Below are 21,366 nucleotides of genomic sequence, written 5' to 3'. Positions count from 1 at the left end.
AAGCATTTAAAAGAGAAATATATTCACAGATTTGAAGGATCACATATACATTTATAAGTATAAAATGTAATATATAAATATATTCATAGGTATGAAGATATATGCAAATGCCTACTTCATAAATGTAAATGTAAAAGGGCTTTACATTCTAGGACAAGAGCAAATGGATATAAGCCAGGTAGATGGAAAAAAAAAGATGGGATTTATGAATTTTAGAGGCTTTAGAATCATTTAGAATCATTTTAGAAACATATTACTTTGGGCCAGTCCAGGATATATTTAGGCCAGACTTCTGACATTTGGTATTGTGGTAAGTGAACAGTTTGTATTTTTGTTTCTTTGGTTTTATGTCCATTTCTTGGTCCTCCTGAGTATCTGTAGTTTTACGCCAGGGGAATTAGAGTGGCATTGTTTAGTTCAGTCATGCTAGTCTTCTCTGCTGCTTTTCCCGCAAACAAATCTCACCAGATTATGTGTAAGCTGGTGAGAAATCCAAAGTGAAATGTGTATAATTGTTCCATTTTAAGGCTCTTATGGTGGAGATAAAAGGGTTCCCTCTACATTATGACCTTGAGTGTTAGAGAAAGAGGACCTTTTTCATTTCACTGCTTGGAGGGGACACTGAACTTGTAAAATAACCACATCTATCATTAAGTAAATCACTCTTTCACAGGTCTTTACTGTATTTTGATATTTCCAATGTAACCTAAGTTTCTTCCTGATAAACTTGTTACAAGGAGGTGCCACCTGGCAGGTGTAAACAAATAGGTAAGAGCCCGTTAGCTTGTGTACATTCTGTGTCAATAGGATGCTTTCTGAATGTTTTTAAGTGATTAATCTTTTCAAGTACACTGAATATTTTCTCTAAAATATATTTGATATAACTAATTTGTTTAGAAAATTCCATCTTCTACATTTAATTCAGCAACTGTTTGTTACCTGTATATTAAGCAGTACATAAGTATGGGAAGAAGTGGAAAGGGAGTGATACCAGACCCCAGCCTCCCAGACTCAGAATAGAAGTATCTGAGTCACCACAATATAAAGTATGCTGTGAACATATAATACCACACTTATATTATCTCCATGAATCTTGGAGTCATTCAGTAATCCCAGAGGTATTATTATTCAGAAAAGGAGGGGGAAGGAATGACATTGCACTGAAGGGCCCAGACTCTAGAGCCAGATTTCCTAGGCTTGAACTTTGGTGTATTCATCAAAGTTAAGTGGTATTAGTGGCTATAACAAAGATCCCTGAAATCCCAGTGACATAATAAAATGTGATTTAACTCACATGCCACTGCCCAGGGTGAGTCAGGAGGAACTCCTGCCTCCCCCCGCCTCCTGCAAGAGGTGATTCAGAGGCCTAGGCTCTTCATGGGGTGGCTCTCCATCTTGGGGTCATTTTCTTCCAGCCAGAGAGAGAGAGAGCATAGAAAACCATGCCACATATTGGCGGGGCCAGACCAGAAAAGTGGCCTTCACCACTTTTGCCCACATTCCAGTGGCCAGAATCAGTCACATGGCCCTGCCTTGATTCAGGGGCAGTTGGAAGTGAAGCCTTCCTGCGTCATTGGAAGAAAAATTGGTTTAGCGCCCACATAGCATCAACTTTGCCATGCCTGGCTCTACCATTTGTCAGCTTATGAGTCTCCCTGTGTCTCTGTTTCCTCATCTGTAAAATGGAGATAGTAATAACACTCAAAGCATTGTTACAAAGAATAAGTGTGTCAATATATGTAAAGTGCTTAGAAGAGTGCCTGGTAAGCACAACTGAAGTAAGTTAGCTATTCCTACTTTATATTTGAGAAAAATTACCATAAGGGTGATAGGAAGGGCTATAGCATTTCAGAGTGGGAAGAGACTATTTTTATCGGGGTGGGGTGTGGCTAGCAGAATAGCCCCCACAAAGATGTTTACACTGTAAACCATGGAACCTATGAATATGTTTTCTTACCTGGCAAAAGGGACTATGCAGATGTGATTAAGGTTATGGACCTTGAGATGGGGAGATTATCCTGGATTATCTGAGTGGACTCAATCTAACCACATGATCCATTAGGAGCAGAGAACTCTCTCAGTTGGAGGCAGAGGGGGTGCGACAGAAATGGAAATCAAAGAATCTAAGCTTGACAAAGTCTGGCTTTGACAACAGAAAGTCCAGGGATCTCAGTACTCCAACCACAAGGAACTGAATTCTGCTAACAACCCAAGGAGTTTTACAGTAGACTTTTTCCCCAAGAACCTCAAAGTAAGAGCCCAGCTGGTCAACACCTTGACTTCGTCCTTTTGTATGTTTAGCAGAGGACCAAGGCGAGCCTGCCTAGATTTCTTACCTACAGAACTGTGAGATAATCAGTGTGTGTTGTTTTAAGCCATTAAGTTTGTGGTAATTTGTTATGACAGCAACAGGAAACTAATAGAAAGGAGGGTCAATAAAGTATTCATAATAGAAAAGGCACTTGAGATGAATTTGATTGACGGGCAGGATTTTGTTACTTGGATAAAGTGAGAGGGCATTTCAGATGGACCAAACAGCTTTGAGCAAAGGAGGGGACTGGGAAAGTGGGGTTGGGGGTTGTCAGGGTCGAGTTTCATACAGTATCAGGGGTTTACCTGCAGGGGTTTGTGTTTAATTCCACAGCAAATGAGGAACGATTGCTGGATTTTGATCAGAGAAATGATGTGCTCAGGGGCATACGTTAGGAGGATGTGGAACAGTAGATACATGGGAAGAGTCACGAGCTGAGATGGTGATCCAAGTGCTTACACAATAGATCATGAACTAAGGTGGTAGCGTTGAGAGTGGAAAGGTGGACACTCAAGTAAGACTGTCCTGGGTCAGGTTCTCCAGAAGCAGACCCTGAAGCGAGCGTCCATGGGGAGGTAATTTACCAAGGCGTTGCTCTCAGTAGAAACCAGTGAGGGGGTGAGGGAAGCAGGATAGGGAAGGTGAAGACACAAGCAAGAGTGAGCTTTCAGGGTAAGCCCCAGCCTCAGCCTCGTCCTACAGGGAGCTCTGGAGCATAAATGTCCCTGCAGAGTTTGTTTTGTTTGAAGGTAAGGAACTGGGCTTTCACCCTTCTGCCCTGGTCACTCTTTGGCTGTGGGCCACCCCAGGGTGATATGTACTCCCAGGCATCGGGAGTAAAGAGTTCCAGTAGTCTCAGGGCAGCTCTCTGAAGCAGACCTCAGGTACGAACCATTGGAAGCAAAGCGACACAGGCTGGTAGATGGACGTGGAGAGCTGGTGAGAGGGACTCCCTGGGTCTGGGAGCTCACTGACAGTGCCAGCTATGGAGATGTGTGCAGCTTAAGGATGGGGCAGTTGATGGGATGTGAAGGTGAGTGAGATGGAAGGGAATTGAGGGTGGCACCAATTCCACAGCCCTTTGCCCTGGGAGAATGATGGTGCCAGGGATAAGAAGAGGAACATCAGGAAGGAAAGTTAGGCCAGGTGTAGAAAGACAGGGAAGACGGTGGCATCCATTTGGGGTACAGAATGTGCAAAACTCTCTTTTCCGTGAACACATTATTTAGAACACCAGAGGCTCAGCTCAATTTCCAAGTGATGCAAAGACCCTAAAACTTTCTGAGTTGTATGAACTCCAAGCTCCTGTGATGGTGGGGCTCCATTTCCTACCTCAATGCCTTGATTTCTTTCCATTTTCAAAAAATATCTAATGAATTTTCATGCATGAGCGTGGTCAGAATGAAGCATTATTAAATGCTTTCACTTGCTCTGAGGAAATTTTTCTCTGGTCTCCAGGGTTAGTCTAATTAAAAAAAAAAATGCTGTCGGTTATAGTATACACGGAAGCACACTGTGGCAAACAAACTAAATTGTGATAAATGAAAGAAGGGACCAGGCACTCGAAGAAAACAAGTAAGTATTTCCTAATGTAACATAATTACTGAATCGTTACTCCAGCAAGAAGAGTGGGGAGAATGCCACGTTCTAACTTCAGTTCCATTTAACAAATGATTCCTGGGCACTCTGTATATGCAGGAAGCTATTCTAGGTCTTCTGGGAGATGGAGAATGCCTGCGTTGGCTCCTTGGATAGCCTGCTGGTCTAATATGTGAGAGGTACATCCTTGAAAAGCAACCTGGAGAGTCCCTACAAGCTTTGTCTCTGGAATGACAGTGTAAATTTAATTCTTATGGTGCCATTAAGCTACGTGATCCTGTGCAAGTCGTTTCACTGCTTTATTCAAGATTCATTGATTGACACCTGCCGTGTACCATGCATTGCAGATAATGTAACCTTTAAGCCGCCCTGGAGCACAGGGGAGTGATAGCATCTTCCTCAAAGGGATGCTTCAAGGATAAAATGACCTCCCCTCAAAGTGTGGTTACTGGACGGGCAGCATCCACAAAACCTGGACGCTTGCTCGAAATTCAGATTCTTGATTCTGTCCCACACCTGCTGAATCCCAGGCTCTAGGGAGGATGTCCTCAAATCTGTGTAACAAGCCCCCCCCACCCCACATGCCTCCCAGGCAGACTCAAGTTTGGGAAGCACTGGATCCAATGAGGGAGCGTGTAAGAGCTGGCATGACGTGGTGACTAGGACTGCAGGTGTGGAGCCGGGCTGCCTCCCCATCTGCGCATTGGATAACCTTGGAACAACATACCCTGAAGCACAGTGTCTCTGTTTCTTCATCTGTTCAGTGGTGAATAGTGAAGTAGGGGGTATGTAAGCACTTAGAAGAGGGTCTGGCACCTTGTTTCAAGAAATACCGCCCATTGTCATTATTAAAGGACTTAGCTTGGTAAATATTGGCTATTTTTTAATGCACGGGGATGCTCAGTGTATTAAGACCTTTGGGTTCAAATGAAGATTCCAATTCAAGTTAGCTCTAAGGCCTCAGGCAAGTGCTTAGCTTCGGCATCTCTGAAATGGGAATGATACTAGCAACTGTCTACTGGAGTGAATTCTAAAGGTAGTATGCAGACGGCCCCCAAAAGTATGACCTTGGCCTTGGTCTTGCAAACTCTTATCGCTAAATAAAGTGCACAAATTTCCAATTCATGAAAACCCAGTCTTATGGCCCAGGGATCCTGGAATTTAAGAGAAAGATGGATTTTAAGGTCTAAAGTCAGGAAAATTTTTGAATGAATAACAACATAGGAAGCAGCTAGATACCAATATCATAAGGAATTTGTGCAAACCCAGTTTCTGTGGAATGGAAAACGTAGAAATCAACCAGGAGGAAAAAATAAATCAGAAGTAGAGGAAGAATGGTTAGGAATGTTGATTGATATATCAGTCAGCATGGGCTAGGTTATTCTGGATAACAAATAGACCCTGTATCTCAGTGTCTTACAATCAAAAAAGATTAGTTTCTTGTTCATACTTTGTGCCATTTGTATGCTACCTGTAGCTTTGTTCCACATCCTCTCCACCTTGAGGTGCAGGCTGACTAATCTGTGCACTATTTATCTCTGAACACATTAATGTGGCAATTTCAAACCACCACAAAACTTCAGCAGTATTCAGGAATAAACATTTATGCTTTTTGCTGAGTCTACATGCCTGCTGGACAGTTCTGCTGATCTGGGTTAGGCTCAGTTGGTCTCAGCTTGGCTCCCTTACATACTTGGTGGTTGACTTGCAATAGACTGGTCTAGGATGGTCTCAGCTGGGACATCTCATCTGTGGGCCCCTCATTCTTCATCCTCATTCTTCAACAAGCTAAGCCAAGCTTGTTCACATGACAGTATCCGGGTACCAAGACAGTGAGTGAAGCCCTCCTGCAAATTAGATTATGAAATAGCACATCATTGCTTCTACCACATTCTATTGGCCAAATCATGTCATGTACCAGCCCAGATTCTAGGAAAGAAGAACTCCGCCTTTGATGGAAGTTGCTACAAAATCACATTATCAAGGCAGAGATGAAGAGTTGCAATCATTTTTGCCATCAGTATCCTAAACTCTAGAACATTGTTGGCCAAAAAAGAAGTGAACATAGGAAATATCCTCTTGTAAGTGACACACATCACTTCTCTCATATTTCTTTGTCAGAGCAAGTCATATGGTCAAACCTGATGCCAACGGGGTAGGGAAATAGAATACTGTATCACAGAAAGGGCAGTGAGTATTTGTAAAAATAACAGTCTTCTCAAAAAAGAGAGAGGGAAAAATACAGGTTTCTTCAAGTGTGTTGGTGCCTCACAGACATTGTACTGGCAGGAGAATGTTTCCCAGATATTAGACATGACATGAAAATGTTAATGATACCCTTTTATGCTTCCAAAGGGTTGTCCCTTAAAAGTCCCTGAAGCATTTAGGGACTCCCACTGTCATAATCCCCAGTTCAGTCAATACAGCCTATTATCAATCTGACCCTTGGAAGAAGCAGGCGTACCCTTTGTGCCTGATGTGGCAAATAGTACAACATACCCCAAAAGAACCCTGAAAATAGGTATGTTTTCAAAAGTTGATTCTCATTCAGTCAAGGTGCAGCAGGTACTAATCCAAGTTCACAAACTCAGGTGTGTAAGAAATTCAGCTCTTTTTATTTCCTGTAACTCTAGTTAATTTCTATTATGAGACTCTATGCCACAATGGAGTACGAATATGATTTTAATTAATTCAGGGTTTCCACATGCTTGCCTAGGACTGGATGTCAGCCCTGGGGCTTTCATTGTGCCGTGGCTTGAGTGGTGTGGGATCAGGGATATGGAGTCCTCTGTCATGTTGGCATCTGTTGAGCCATCCTTCATCCTGGTTCTCATCTTTGGTCCTACAGACCACTGTTGCACAATCCTACAGTCTGTCTGTAGGATCCCAGAGGGGGCTCTCTCTCCCCCACCTCAGGCTTGCTGGACACCTGGGCTCTGGGCCACATCAACAGTGGGCAGCCTGGGGGTCTATGTGAATCCCTTCACGATTGTCATGCCATCCTGGGTCTTCAGGAGGCATTCTACAGGCCCTACCATAATGGGGTTGAAGGCAGGGTCTTTGTGAGGTTGATCAGGGCCAGCTGTCTAGACACAATCTGCTTCCCTTTCCATCCCAGGCTCTTACTGACCACCTAGGATTTTTACCAAAGGAGATCTAACCCCTTCCTCACTTCACTCCTCCAAATCTATCCTGTTGTTGTTGTTTATCAATCCTGTCCCAAGAAGTTGAGTCTGAGATTTCATGGTTTCCTCTCTTAGGCAACCATCCCCATGCTCCTCCCTGCCCTCAAGTTCCTTTTTTTTTTGTTTGAGGGGTGGGTAAGCTGCTGAGCTTTGCTTTTGCACATCTTACCTTGTCCCAAATCTATTTTATTATCTGGGTGTGTGTGTGCTCTTTTTTTCCCACAGGACCTAAGCTTTTAAAACTCAAAAGCCTGGAAAGCAGTTGTTGTTTCTCCCCTTTTATCATCCATTCCTTGAGGTAATAAACATAAAGATGATGCTGCTGGAATGGGGATGAGGGGAGGAGATAGGAGTTAATAGGAATTAGCAGGAATAAAAATAACAAAAGCAAAAATGATTTTTTGATTGTTGGTGTGCTGGTAAATGCTTAATAACCATTCTTACACACACACACACACACACACACACACACACACACACACACACATGTAGCCTGGATTTGTAGTGTTTGAGTTTTATAGTGTCTGGCCTTACATTTAGGTCTTTATTCCATTTTGAGTTTGTTTCTGTGTATGGTGTTAGGAAATGTTCTAATTTCATTCTTTTACATGCAGCTGTCCAGTTTTCCCAGCACCATTTATTAAAGATGCTGTTTTTTCTCCACTGAATATTCTTGCCTCCTTTATCAAAGATAAGGTGACCATATGTGACTGGGTTTATCTCTGGGCTTTCTATCCTGTTCCATTGATCTATATTTCTGTTTTTGTGCCAGTACCATACTGTCTTGATTACTGTAGCTTTGTCATATAGTCTGAAATCAGGGAGCCTGATTCCTCCAGCTCGGTTTTTCTTTCTCAAGATTGCTTTCGCTGTTTGGAGTCCTTTGTGTTTCCATACAAATTGTAAAATTTTTTGTTCTAGTTCTGTGAAAAATGCCACTGCTAGTTTGATAGGGATTGCATTGAATCTATAGATTGCTTTGGGTAGTGTAGTCATTTTCACAATGTTGATTCTTCCAATCCAAGAACATGGCATATCTCTACGTCTGTTGGTATCATCTTTAATTTCTTTCATCAGTGTCTTATAGGTTTCTGCATACAGGTCTTTTGTCTCCCTAGGTAGGTTTATTCCTAGGTCTTTTATTCTTTTTGTTGCAATGGTAAATGGGAGTGTTTCCTTGATTTCACTTTCAGATTTTTCATCATTAGTATATAGGAATGCAAGAGATTTCTGTGCATTAATTTTGTATCCTGCCACTTTACCAAATTCATTGATTAGCTCTAGTAGTTTTCTGGTAACATCTTTAGGATTCTCTATGTATAGTGTCGTGTCATCTGCAAACAGTGACAGTTTTATTTCTTTTCCAATTTGGATTCCTTTTATTTCTTTTTCTTCTCTGATTGCTGTAGCTAAAATTTCCAAAACTATGTTGAATAATAGTGTGAGAGTGGGCAACCTTGTCTTGTTCCTGATCTTAGTGGAAATGGTTTCAGTTTTTCACCATTGAGAACGATGTTGGCTGTGGCTTTGTCCATATGTGGCCTTTATTATGTTGAGATAAGTTATCTCTATGCCTACTTTCTGGAAGGTGTTTATCAAAACTGGGTGTTGAATTTTGTCGAAACTTTTTTTGCATCTATTGATGTTATCATATGGTTTTTATCCTTTAACTTGTTAATATGGTGTATCACATGAATTGATTTGTGTATATTGAAGGATCCTTGCATTCCTGGGATAAACCTGACTTGATCATGATGTATGATCCATTTAATGTGCTGTTGGATTCTGTTTGCTAGTGTTTTGTTGAGGATTTTTGCATCTATGTTCATCAATGATATTGGCCTGTAGTTTTCTTTCTTTGTGAAGTCTTTGCCTGGTTTTGGTATCAGGGTGATGGTGGTCTCATAGAATGAGTTTGGGGGTGCTCCTCCCTGTGTTATATTTTGGAAGAGTTTGAGAAGGATAGGTGTTAGTTCTTCTCTAAATGCTTGATAGAATTCACCTGTGAAGCCATCTGGTCCCGGGCTTTTGTTTGTGGGAAAACTTTTAATCACAGTTTCAATTTCAGTGCTTGTGATTGGTCTGTTCATATTTTCTATTTCTTCCTGGTTCAGTCTCAGAAGGTTGTACATTTCTACAAATTTGTCCATTTCTTCCAGGTTGTCCATTTTATTGGCATATAGTTGCTTGTAGTAATCTCTCATGATCCTTTGTATTTCTGCAGTGTCAGTTGTTACTTCTCCTTTTTCATTTCTAATTCTATTGATTTGAGTCTTCTCCCTTTTTTTCTTGATGAGTCTGGCTAATGGATTATCAACTTTATTTAACTTCTCAAAGAACCAGCTTTTAGTTTTATTGATCTTTGCTACCATTTCCTTCATCTCTTTTTCATTTATTTCTGATCTGATCTTTATGATTTCTTTCCTTCTGCTAACTTTGGGGTTTTTTCTGTCTTCTTTCTCAAATTGCTTTAGGTTGTTTCTTTGAGATTTTTCTTGTTTCTTGAGGTAGGCTTGTATTGCTATAAATTTCCCTCTTAGAACTGCTTTTGCTGCATCCCATAGGTTTTGGGTCATCATGTTTACATTGTCATTTGTTTCTAGGTATTTTTAAAATTTCCTCTTTGATTTCTTCTGTGATCTCTTGGTTATTAAGTAGTGTATTGTTTAGCTTCCGTTCGTTTGTATTTTTTAGATTTTTTCCTATAGTTGATATCTAGTCTCATAGCATTGTGGTCGGAAAAGATACTTGATACAATTTCAATTTTCTTAAATGTACCAAGGCTTGATTTGTCACCCAATATATGATCTATCCTGGAGAATGTTCCATGAGCACTTGAGAAGAAACTATATTCTGTTGTTTTTGGATGGAATGTCCCATGAATATGAATGAAGTCCATCTTGTCTAATGTGTCATTTAAGGCTTGTGTTTCCTTATTTTTTTCACTTTGGATGATCTGTCCATTAGTGAAAGTGGGGTGTTAAAGTTCCCTACAATGATTGTGTTACTGTCGATTTCCCCTTTTATGGCTGTTAGCATTTGCCTTATGTACTGAGGTGCTCCTATGTTGTGTGTGTAAATATTTATAATTGTTATATCTTCTTCTTGGATCAGTCCCTTGATCATTCTTTAGTGTCCTTCTTTGTCTCTTGTAATAGTCTTTATTTTAAAGTCTATTTTGTCTGATATGAGAATTGCTACTCCAGCTTTCTTTTGATTTCCATTTGCATGGAATATATTTTTCCATCCCCTCACTTTCAGTCTGTATGTGTCCCTAGGTCTGAAGTGGGTCTCTTGTAGACAGCATATATATGTGTCTTGTTTTTGTATCCATTCAGCCAGTCTATGTCTTTTGGTTGGAGCATTTAATCAATTTACATTTAAGGTAATTATCAATATTATATTCCTATTACCATTTTCTTAAGTGTTTTGGTTTTGTTATTGTAGGTCTTTTCCTTCTCTTGTGTTTCCTGCCTAGAGAAGTTCCTTTGTCATTTGTTGTAAAGCTGGTTTGGTGGTGCCGAATTCTCTTAGCTTTTGCTTGTCTGTAAAGGTTTTAATTTCTCCGTCAAATATGAATGAGATCCTTGCTGCATAAAGCAATCTTCATTGTAGGTTTTTCCCTTTCATCACTTTGATTATGTCCAACCACTCCCTTCTGGCTTGCAGAGTTTCTGCTGAAAGATCAGCTGTTAACCTTATGGGGACTCCCTTATATTTTATTTGTTCTTTTTCCCTTGCTGCTTTTAATATTTTTTCTTATATTTAATTTTTGATAGTTTGATTAATATGTGTGTTGTTGTGTTTCTCCTTAGATTTATTCTGTATGGGATTCTCTGTGCTTTCTGGACTTGATTAAATATTTCCTTTCCCATATTAGGGAAGTTTTCAACTATAATCTCTTCAAATATTTTCTCAGTCCCTTTCTTTCCCTCTTCTTCTTCTGGGACCCCTATAATTCGAATGTTGGTGTGTTTAATGTTGTCCCAGAAGTCTCTGGGACTGTCCTCTATTCTTTTCATTCTTTTTTCTTTATTCTGCTCTGCAGTAGTTATTTCCACTATTTTATCTTCCAGTTCACTTATCCGTTCTTCTGCCTCAGTTATTCTGCTACTGATTCCTTCTAGAGAATTTTTAATTTCATTTATTGTGTTATTCATCATCGTTTGTTTACTCTTCAGTTCTCCTATGTCCTTGTTAAACGTTTCTTGTATTTTCTCCATTCTATTTCCCAGATTTTGGATCATCTTTACTCTCATTACTCTGAATTCTTTTATGTGGACTGCATATTTCCTCTTCATTTGTTTGGTCTCGTGGGTTTTTACCTTGGGCATTCATGTGCTGTCTGTTTCTCTGCCTTCTCATTTTGCTTAACTTACTGTGTTTGGGGTCTCCTTCTTTCAGGCTGCAGGTTCATAGTTCCCATTCTTTTTGGTGTCTGCCCCCAGTGGCTAAGGTTGGTTCAGTGGGTTGTGTAGGCTTCCTGGTGGAGGGGACTAGTGCCTGTGTTCTGGTGGATGAGTCTGGATCTTGTCTTTCTGGTGGGCAGGTCCACGTCTGGTGGTGTGTTTGGGGGTTTCTGTGACCTTATTATGACTTTAGGCAGCCTCTCTGCTAATGGGTGTGTTTGTGTTCCTGTCTTGCTAGTTGTTGGGCATAGGGTGTCCAGCACTGTAGCTTGCTGGTCGTTGAGTGGAGCTGGGTCTTAGATTTGAGATGGATATCTCTGGGAGAGCTTTCACCATTTGATATTAAGTGCAGCTGGGAGGCCTTGTTGGATCAATGTCCTGAACTAGGTTCTCCCACCTCAGAGGCACAGGCCTGACACCCAGGCAGAGCACCAAAACCCTGTCAGCCACACGGCTTAGAAGAAAAGGCAGAAAGAAAGAAAGAATGTAAAAAATAAAATAAAGTTATTAAAATAAAAAATAAAAATTAAAAAATTAAAAATTAAAAAGTAATAAAAAAAAGAAAAAAAAATAGAGATAAAGAAAGAAGAGACCAACAAAACCAAAAAACAAATCCACAAATGATAACAAGCTCTAAAAACTATACTAAAAAAACGGACAGACAGACCCCTAGGAGAAATGGTGAAAAACAAAGCTATACAGACAAAATGACACACAGAAGCATACACATACACTGTCACAAAAAGAGAAAAAGGAAAAAAATATATATATCGTGGCTCCCAAAGTCCACCTCCTCAATTTGGGATGATTTGTTGTCTATTCAGGTATTCCACAGATGAAGCACACATCAAGTTGATTGTGGAGATTTAATCTGCTGCTCCTGAGGCTGCTGGGAGAATTTTCCCTTTCTCTTTGTTAGCACAGCTCCTGCTTTGGATTTGACCCTGCTTCTGCGTGTAGGTCCCCTGAGGGCATCTGTTCTTCGCTCAGATAGGACAGGGTTAAAGGAGCAGCTGATGAGGGGGCTCTGCCTCACTCAGACTGGGGGGAGGGAGGAGTACAGATGCAGGGCAAGCCTGCAGTGGCAGAGGCCGGCATGACGGTGTACTAGCCTGAGGCGTGCTGTGTGTTCTCCTGGGGAAGTTGTCCCTGGATCACGGGACCCTGGCACTAGCGGGCTGCACAGGCTTGCACACAACCTTCTTGGTGGCCGCAGTAGCAGACTTAGCGTCTCATGCCTGTCCCTGGTGTCTGCGCTGATAGCCACGGCTCGTGCCCGTCTCTGGAGCTCGTTTAGTGGTGCTCTGAATCCCCTCTCCTCGTGCACTCCGAAACAGTGGTCTCTTGCCTCTTAGCTGTGGTGCACTACCCCCCTTCAGGCTGTGTTCATGCAGCAAACCCCAGTCCTCTCCCTGGGGTCTGACCTCCGAAGCCGGAGCCTCAGCTCCCAGCCCCCACCCACCCCAGCGGCTGAGCAGACAAGCCTCTCGGGCTGGTGAGTGCTGGTCTGCACTGATCCCTGTCTCCGCCAGTGAAGGGGCTTCCTAGTGTGTGGAAACTTTTCCTCCTTCACAGCTACCTCCCACTCATGCAGGTCCTATCCCTATTCTTTTGTCTCTGTTTTTTCTTTTTTCTTTTGCCCTACCCAGGTACATGGAGAGTTTCTTGCCTTTTGGGAGGTCTGAGGTCTTCTGCCAGCATTCAGTAGGTGTTCTGTAGGAGTTGTTCCACATGTAGATGTATTTCTGATGTATTTGTGGGGAGGAAGGTGATCTCCATGTCTTACTCTTCCGCCATCTTGAAGGTCTCCTTCTATATTACATTTTCTTTATCCACTCATTCATCAAAGTGCATTTACATCATTCTATAGCTTGGCTATTGTGAATAATGCTGTAATGGACATGAGGGTACAGGTATTTCTCTGAGACACTGATTTCAGTTCTTTCGTGTATATGGTCAGAAGTGGGATTGCTGCGTCATATGGAAGTTCTATTTTTAATCACTTGTTTCTTCTTAACCTAGTAGCCCCCCACATTTCTAATGTGTCTATGTTTATAGTAACATGTCAGAGTCATACATTGGGATGGATTCTAGACAAAATGGGAAAAAAAAGTTTGATCATGTTTGCAGAAGTTGAGTACCACAAACGTTGTTTGTGAAATGAATAAACAATACCACTTGCGTGTTAGACTTCAAAATTATGCTTTTGTGGTGAGTAAAACAGAAATTATTTTGTTGAATGAATTGAATAATATATTTTGTCATCGTCGATTTTATCAGTCAACAAATGTTAAAGTATAACGCTATCAGGTACAAGACACTCCACTGATTTTTCTTTAAAAGGAGCGTCTATTGCACAAATAATTATTGGCATTATTAAGTAGTTAATGGACTATCTCCATTAAACGAGTCCCAGTCAATATTCTACTTCCCAACTGCTTCACCAAAAAGCAGCATATTCCTTGAGTTGGAACATTTTAGTTCTATAGAAAAAAAAATTATTAAAAATTTTTGACATATGGCTTGGTGATGGAGTTAGTAAATAAATATCATTGTGCATGCTTAAAAAAATAAGTGTAGATTATGAAATGCTTTTAAATGTTAAGAACATTGTAATAGTCATAAAAGGCTGGGGCATAAAATCTTGACTTCAGCTCAGTTTCCCATATTATGTACTGTCCTAACATAACCTCCAAAAGAAAGACTGCAAATTCAGTGCCACACAAAGAGGAGTAAGAATGTTTGCAAAATCTTGTCAGAAATAAGATAAACCTGTATATACAGTTTAAAAGTAGAAGAGCTATGTTAAGCTCATCTGTGTGTTACAAAGCTCAGGACTTCGATTTCCTTTCATGTCACTAAATGGAACAGTCCAATAATCCATAGCAAAATGCAGGGAAAGGGGAAAGAAAAGTTGAAAAGTTACCAAAACATTAATTATGCTTCTGAGAAACCTGCAAATGCAATAGTGTTAAGCCCAGTAGCCTTTCAGGGCTGTGTGGGACGGTTATGGCTTTCTCCTTTGTATACAAGAGGAGCCACCACTGGATCCAGCTTTTTTTACTGTGGTTCTTTTGTTCTCACAGCTCTGCATAAGAAAGAGAAAATGTTCTTAAGTAGTGTAAATAAGCTCTAAGAGCTAATGGATTAAAATGAAGCTGTTGAAACCATAAAATTTGAGATGAAACCCTGAAGCCTTACTCTGACATTATCTAAAAATACAGTAGTTTTCCCTGATAAAATATTTCATACACATAAATTATTTCTGTCTCTGTCTCTCACACACACTTTTTGGTGATGGCTAGACTAGCATAAAATGTTTCCTTCAGACACTTATAAAAATGCAAGCCTTTGGAAAGGTAATTTGAATTTATATTTTAAACAGATACTTAATGAAACCAAAATATCAGCCAAACATGTTGTGAGGTGCACTAATTGAATCTGAAACGAAATTCAAACATATTTAACTGTGCTGAAAACACTGGAACAAAGTATATATTCTCTAAACCTATTGAACAGAAACAAAACCGAACCATCAATATCTTTTTTGATCCAAACCAGTAATTCATTTGAAATTTCTATTCCTGCTTTTAATTGAAAATTTATCCTGAAAGTGTGTTGGGTTTTATGTGGCTGTTTGGCCAGGTTGCTTACTCCTTACAGGGAACCCCGATGTTCCTTGGAGCTCCGTTATAGGGAAGCAGCTATGAGGACCCTGGAGAAGGTGCGTGATTTTTTTTCCAAAACAAAGATTAAGTATAGTTGTCATAGATAATAATAATTCCCACTGTTTTCTCAATTATTCCTAGGTTTTCTCTGTTGGAGAACCTTTTGAACAAATATCCATCCCACTGACAATCATTTTAATTGGAATTTAGGAGATAGCTAATATACACAATAATACATCCAGATAAAATCAATGATCCTAAAAGGCCAAGTTGTTTTTGCCACTGCGCCAATTAAAGTGCGGCAGTAAAGAGCAGAACTGACATTGATTTTCCTTTTGCTTTTTTTGAAAATAGATCTTTTCCTTGATAAGCAATGAAAAAATATATTCTACGGGACCTTTTTTTCTTTGTGCTGTATAAAGTTGCTTCTAATGTACTCTTGGTTATCTACTTGATAATGAGCAAAGTTTAGTACCAATTAATCCACTGCTATGGTATTTCCTTTTGCTTGTTTTCATTCAATTCATTTCAAAATACCAAGGTGGAAAAAAGCAAAGACAGGAATTTAAGCTTGTCAACTGCATTGAATATGTCACTCAAAGGCAGATTAACCATAGCAGTTTTTCACACGATGCGGGGCGAGCATTCCCAAAATTATATTCAGGACAATAAATGAAATATACCCAGGTATTAAAGATTTTAAAAGAGGCTGTAAATTAAAAAAGGGAAGTGCTGTTTATTTTATCTGAGTATATCACACCAAAGTGATAACCTAAAATTTAAAATCAAAATGTAAGTTTGACTTTGGAATACTCCCTTTCAACACTGTCATACACAACGGTATCTATTTATAACATGAGTGCTGGGGGTGGGGCAGGGAGAGGAAGTGAATCATCAAAGATGTTTTGATTTCATGACAAAGATTCAATTGGAAGCTTATCACCCTGATGCACAGTACTATACCATATGGGTGCATACCTTGAGTTACAATTTCCTGTTATTCTTTATTCCTGTAAAACAAATGCAGCCCAAATGTGGAAGAAGAGTATAGTGGGTATAAAATGTATCTATTACTACAGGCTATGACAGAAAAAGCCATCCAAACCTCCATCCTGTTTCAATAATATCTATTTGCATGCATCAAGGAAACACAGGATTCTCTGTGAAAACCTCCAATGTGCTCGGAAATGTTTTATGGTCATAAAGTCACTCCTTTCCTGATTTAATATTAGCTCCAAGGGAAAATATTTTTTTCTGCTGAATGGTGGCACCCTTCAGGACAATAAGGATCCTTGGAGGGTCTTTCTTCTCAAAATGAGTTATGCCAGGACCTAGTGAAGGCTGACGGGAACACATAACCAAGGGTGTTTACAACCCTGGGTCACTGGTTCAGATAAGGGACCACACCGTTAGCCTCCACTTTCCTTTGAGAGATACACAAAACATTCCCTCCTGTCAAATTGGGAAACTTCCATTAGTACTCATTTCTCAAAAAGGAATTATGTCTGCATCTAGAATATACACATTACCAAGATGAGCTTGAAATTGGATCTTGTTTAGGCAATCAAAACATCTTTGGTGATTCACTTCCCATCACTGAACTAAAAAAGTGAAGGCACAAATAACCACACTTCACACATAATTAACTCGAAATGCAGCATTTCGCTGATCTGAAAGTCATTTCTAGATCCCAACTTCATAGAATTCCCTCCTCCTCCATCCCACAATGGCCCGATCCCCATCCACCTTCCCCCGCGTTACTGCCCACGTGGGAAGTGTATAGGATGCATTTGACGTGCATTGGGGGGTGCAACTGACTTTTACCTCATTAAATGCAACTGAATACTCAATCCTGGAGTAGGCATCTTGTTTCTTTTATAAGATACGGGTTTAGGATGAGGAGGAAGATTAACTGTGTTATGCAAAAATGCAATCAGCATATTGAAAAGAATTGGGATCCTCAAAAAAAAAATAAATTGGCCCATTTATACAAAATACAAAAATAGTCAAAGCTTATCTGTGCTCTTAGAAGTAAGGACAGAGGTATCCCTGGTGGGGATAGTTACAGGAAGGGAACAGATAACGTTCTGTTTTTTGGTTGGGGTACAAAAAGATGGAGCAAGCTCTACACTCCACGTGCACTTCTAGAAACTTTCTTTCTATTCAATACTGAGAGTAGAAAATTTACAGGCATGTCTAAGCAATGCCGTTTGCTTTTAGATCCAGTCATAGAACTGCTGATGACCCTTGGTATTATGATTTTTAAACCTTTCATTTTGAAATAATTATAAATTCAGAAGAAGTTGCAAAAGATAGTACAGGGAGTCTCATGTAACCTTTACCTTGTTTTCCTAAGTGGTTCAATTTTACATGACTATGTGATAACACCAAAACCAGGAAATGGACATGGGTACCATGTGTATGTATAGTTCCAGTCATTTTAATCACGTAAGTAGATTCCTCTGACGACCACCAACCAGAGACAGAACCATTCCACTACCACAGAAATCTCTCCTGCTGCCCAGGGTCAGGTTCCACCCCTTCCTCGCCACCATTCCTAACCCCTGGTAGCCACTAATCTCTTTCCCATCTCTATAAGTTTGCCTTTTTGAGATTTTTATGAATGGAATCATACTGTATGTTACCTTCTCAGATTGGCTTTTTTTTTTTAAACTTAGCATAATGCCCTTGAGATTCATCCAAGTTGTTACATGTATTAGTAGTTCACTCCTTTTTATTGCTGAGAAGTCTTTCACAGTATGATGTACATAGTTTGTTTAACCATTTACTTATTGAGGGATATCTTGGTTGTTTCTAGTTTGGGGATATTATAAGTAAAGCGGCTGTGAACTATCATGTATAGGTTTTTGTTCAGACATATATCTTCATTTCTCTGAGATAAATGCCCAGGAATGCAATTGCTAGGTTGTATGGTAGATATATGTTTTGTTTTTTAAAAGAAATTGCCAAACACTTTTCCAGAGTGGCTGTACCATTTTACATTCCCACCAGCAATATATGAGAGATCCAGTTTTTCTGTGTCCTCGCCAGCATTTATATTATCATTATTTTTATGTTTCAGCTCTTCTAATAAGTGTGTTGTGATAGCTCATTGTGGTCTTAATTTTAATTTCCCTAATGGCTCATGATGTGGAACAACTTTTCATGTGCTTATTTGCCATTCCTATATCCTCTTCAGTGAAACATCTCTTCATACTGTTCAACTTCATTTTGTTTTCTTTATTTTTGCTATCTTGCCTAATTAAGTCCCTCAATATTTTTAGCTGCTTCTTAAGATAACTAAAAATGTTTCCCCTATTCCAGTATCTACAGGTTGTTACTTCTGCTAGTGATGACTGATACTTCCCACTTGTTTCCAGAGTGCCTCTGCTTTCTCACCCCCTTTACATTGCTCATCCTCTTCATTCTGTCCAGAAAGTCACTTTCTAGACTCTTTGCCTCTCTTATACTCTGGTTACTGATGGAACTTCAAAGTCCTAGTGGATTCACATCAAATGACAGCATTTCCAGGAAGCCTTCGCTTTTCTTACCAAATAAACATAATCATGAATCCCTTAAATTGGCAGCATACTTTAAAAGATAGTTCCAAATGGCACCCTGGGAAATGCCATTAGCGCTCTATCCATACGGCATTTGGCATATTTTCCACACTGACTTCTGTAGCAGCAGCCACTCCTTTCTGTTTTTTTCTGCCCAGAGGCTTTCTCTGGCTTCCGGGGGCTGCTCTGCTGGAGCAGAAGTGCTGGGAGTAGCCCCAGATCAACGCTGAAGCTTCCTTGCTCCTGATTTGAGATTATTGATTGCCCAGAGTCCCCAGGTGGGATTAAGCCCCCCATTGCCCACGGTGTTAACTGGCTTGAAAACACGCCTCTTACTGACTGCCTTCTCTGTCTTACTTTCCTGATGATATTTTCTGAGGTCCCCTTCTGCATAAACTCAGATCATTGTCTCAGGTTCTTCTTTGGGAGAACCCCAAAGTAGGCAGCAAGTATTACCTTCTACCTTGATTGATAGTAACCCACAAACTCATGGTCTTTCCTACTAAACTGACAGCTTTTTGCAGGAAGGAAACTAGAAAGAGGAAAAAAAAAAAAACAAGAAGATATCATGGTAGAGAGAACAGCAAGTTCAAAGGCCATGATGCCAACATATTCTCGGTGGGTTCAAGAAAGAATAAGGTATCAGTCGGGGGGGTGAGGGCGATCTGGCTGCAACACCTGTCACCCCACTGATTGCCAGGGTTGATTCGGCTAGGCGGGTGTCCCCTCCCTCCCTCACCACTCCATGTGCATCCCTCCCGAAGCTGCAAGCTCAGTCGAAGAGGACCACCTTCCCGATAGAGGAGGACTGTTCTTCAGTCAAGGGTATACGAGTAGCTGTGCTCCCCTGCTAGAACCTCCAAACAAGCTCTCAAGTTACCAGTCGGGCTGCCGTGGAGTAAGCAAGGATAAACGTGGCTGGAGTTGGAGATGAGCTCATGTAGAAAAGTTCTGACTTGCCCCTTCTTCAAATAGAGAATGAGAACAAGTGGCTGAAGAGTTTTATGGCCAAATTGCCTGGGAAATGTGATATTTCTCATTAATGTCATCAGTGTCTAAATCTTCAATATATCATCAATGCACACAGGCTATTTCTCCTGGTATTTTAATGATTAATACACATAGTCAAACTAATTAGAAACCTTAGGATATTCTTGTTATATGGAAAATTGGGTGCACAGACAAGGTTACAGGTTATATATTTATTCATTAAACAGATATGAAGGCAGCGCATGTAGGTTACATCTTGCGGTGGAGTTAAAGTGACAGTCTGTGAAATGGGCAGAGATACTAGCCCTTTTCAGACTGGGATGTACCGGTCATTGAATTTTGGTTAGACCTTACTCATGCTACGTTCTCATGTTATTAATCTCAAAGATGAAACAACCTAAATCTTGACATAAATCCTTCCCAAACCAGGGGATTAAGGCATTAATACCAATCAGCTATATCTGTGACCAGAGGTCATGAAGCTTTTCTGCAGAGCTGAAAAATAGATTTCATTCTTGATGTGAGACATTGCCATTTATCAAAGAATTGATCAAATTCTATAAGATTCAGTGACTTTGAGGAGAAGAATGTTCCCTGGAGACCAGGCTGAGAGGTATCCATGAGGAGAAGAATGTTCCCTGGAGACCAGGCTGAGAGGTATCCAAATCCATTTCACTTCTGTTTGAAGGTAGACTTTCAGGATTTAAGTTACACCATGAACACGAAAAGATGCCTGACATCACTAATCACTGGGGACATGCAAATCAAACTACAATGAGATATCACCTCACACCTGTAAGAATGGCTGTTATCAAAAGGACAAGAGATAGCAAATGCTGGTGAGGACGTGAAGAAAAGGGAACCCTGGTACACTCCTGCTGGGAATGTAAACTGGTGCAGCCACTCTGGAAAACAGTATGGAAGTCCTTCAAACAATTAAAAATACAACTACCATATGATCCAGCTGTTCCACTCCTGGATATATATTTAAAGAAATGATATCAGGACTTCAAAGAGATATCTGCACTCCCATGTTCATTGCAGCATGATTCACAATTATCAAGACACGGAAACAGCCTAAGTGTCCATTGACAGATGAATGGATCTATATATATGGAACAGATGAATGGATCTATATATATGGATCCATGTATATAATGGAATATTATTTAGCCACAGAAAAGAAGGAAATCCTGCCCCTGTAACAAGATGGATGGACCCTGAGGGCTTATGCTGAGTGCAATTAGTCAGACAGAGAAAGACAAATACTATATGATATCAGTTATATGTGGAATCTAAAAACATAGAACTCATAGAAACAGAGAGTAGAATGGTGATTGCCAGATGCTAGGCTGGGGAAATGGGGAAATGTTTGTCAAAGAGTACACATTTTTAGTTATAGGATAAATAAGTGCTAAGGATCTTTAGTACAGGATGGTGACTATAGTTAACAATACTGTATTGTACACTTGAAGTTTCTATGAGAATAGAGCCTTAATGTTCCTACCATAATAACAACAACAACAAAATGGTAATTATATGAAGGATGTGTTAACTAACCTCATTGTGGTAAATATATCACAATATATACATGTATCAAATTACCACATTGTACACTTTAAACTTCTACGATGTTATACATCA

The sequence above is a fragment of the Mesoplodon bidens genome (genome assembly GCF_964165515.1).
Source record: "Mesoplodon bidens genome assembly, chromosome: 15".
Lineage (NCBI taxonomy): Eukaryota > Metazoa > Chordata > Mammalia > Artiodactyla > Ziphiidae > Mesoplodon > Mesoplodon bidens.
The sequence above is the reverse complement of the archived record's forward strand: the minus strand, read 5'-3'. Positions refer to the sequence as shown.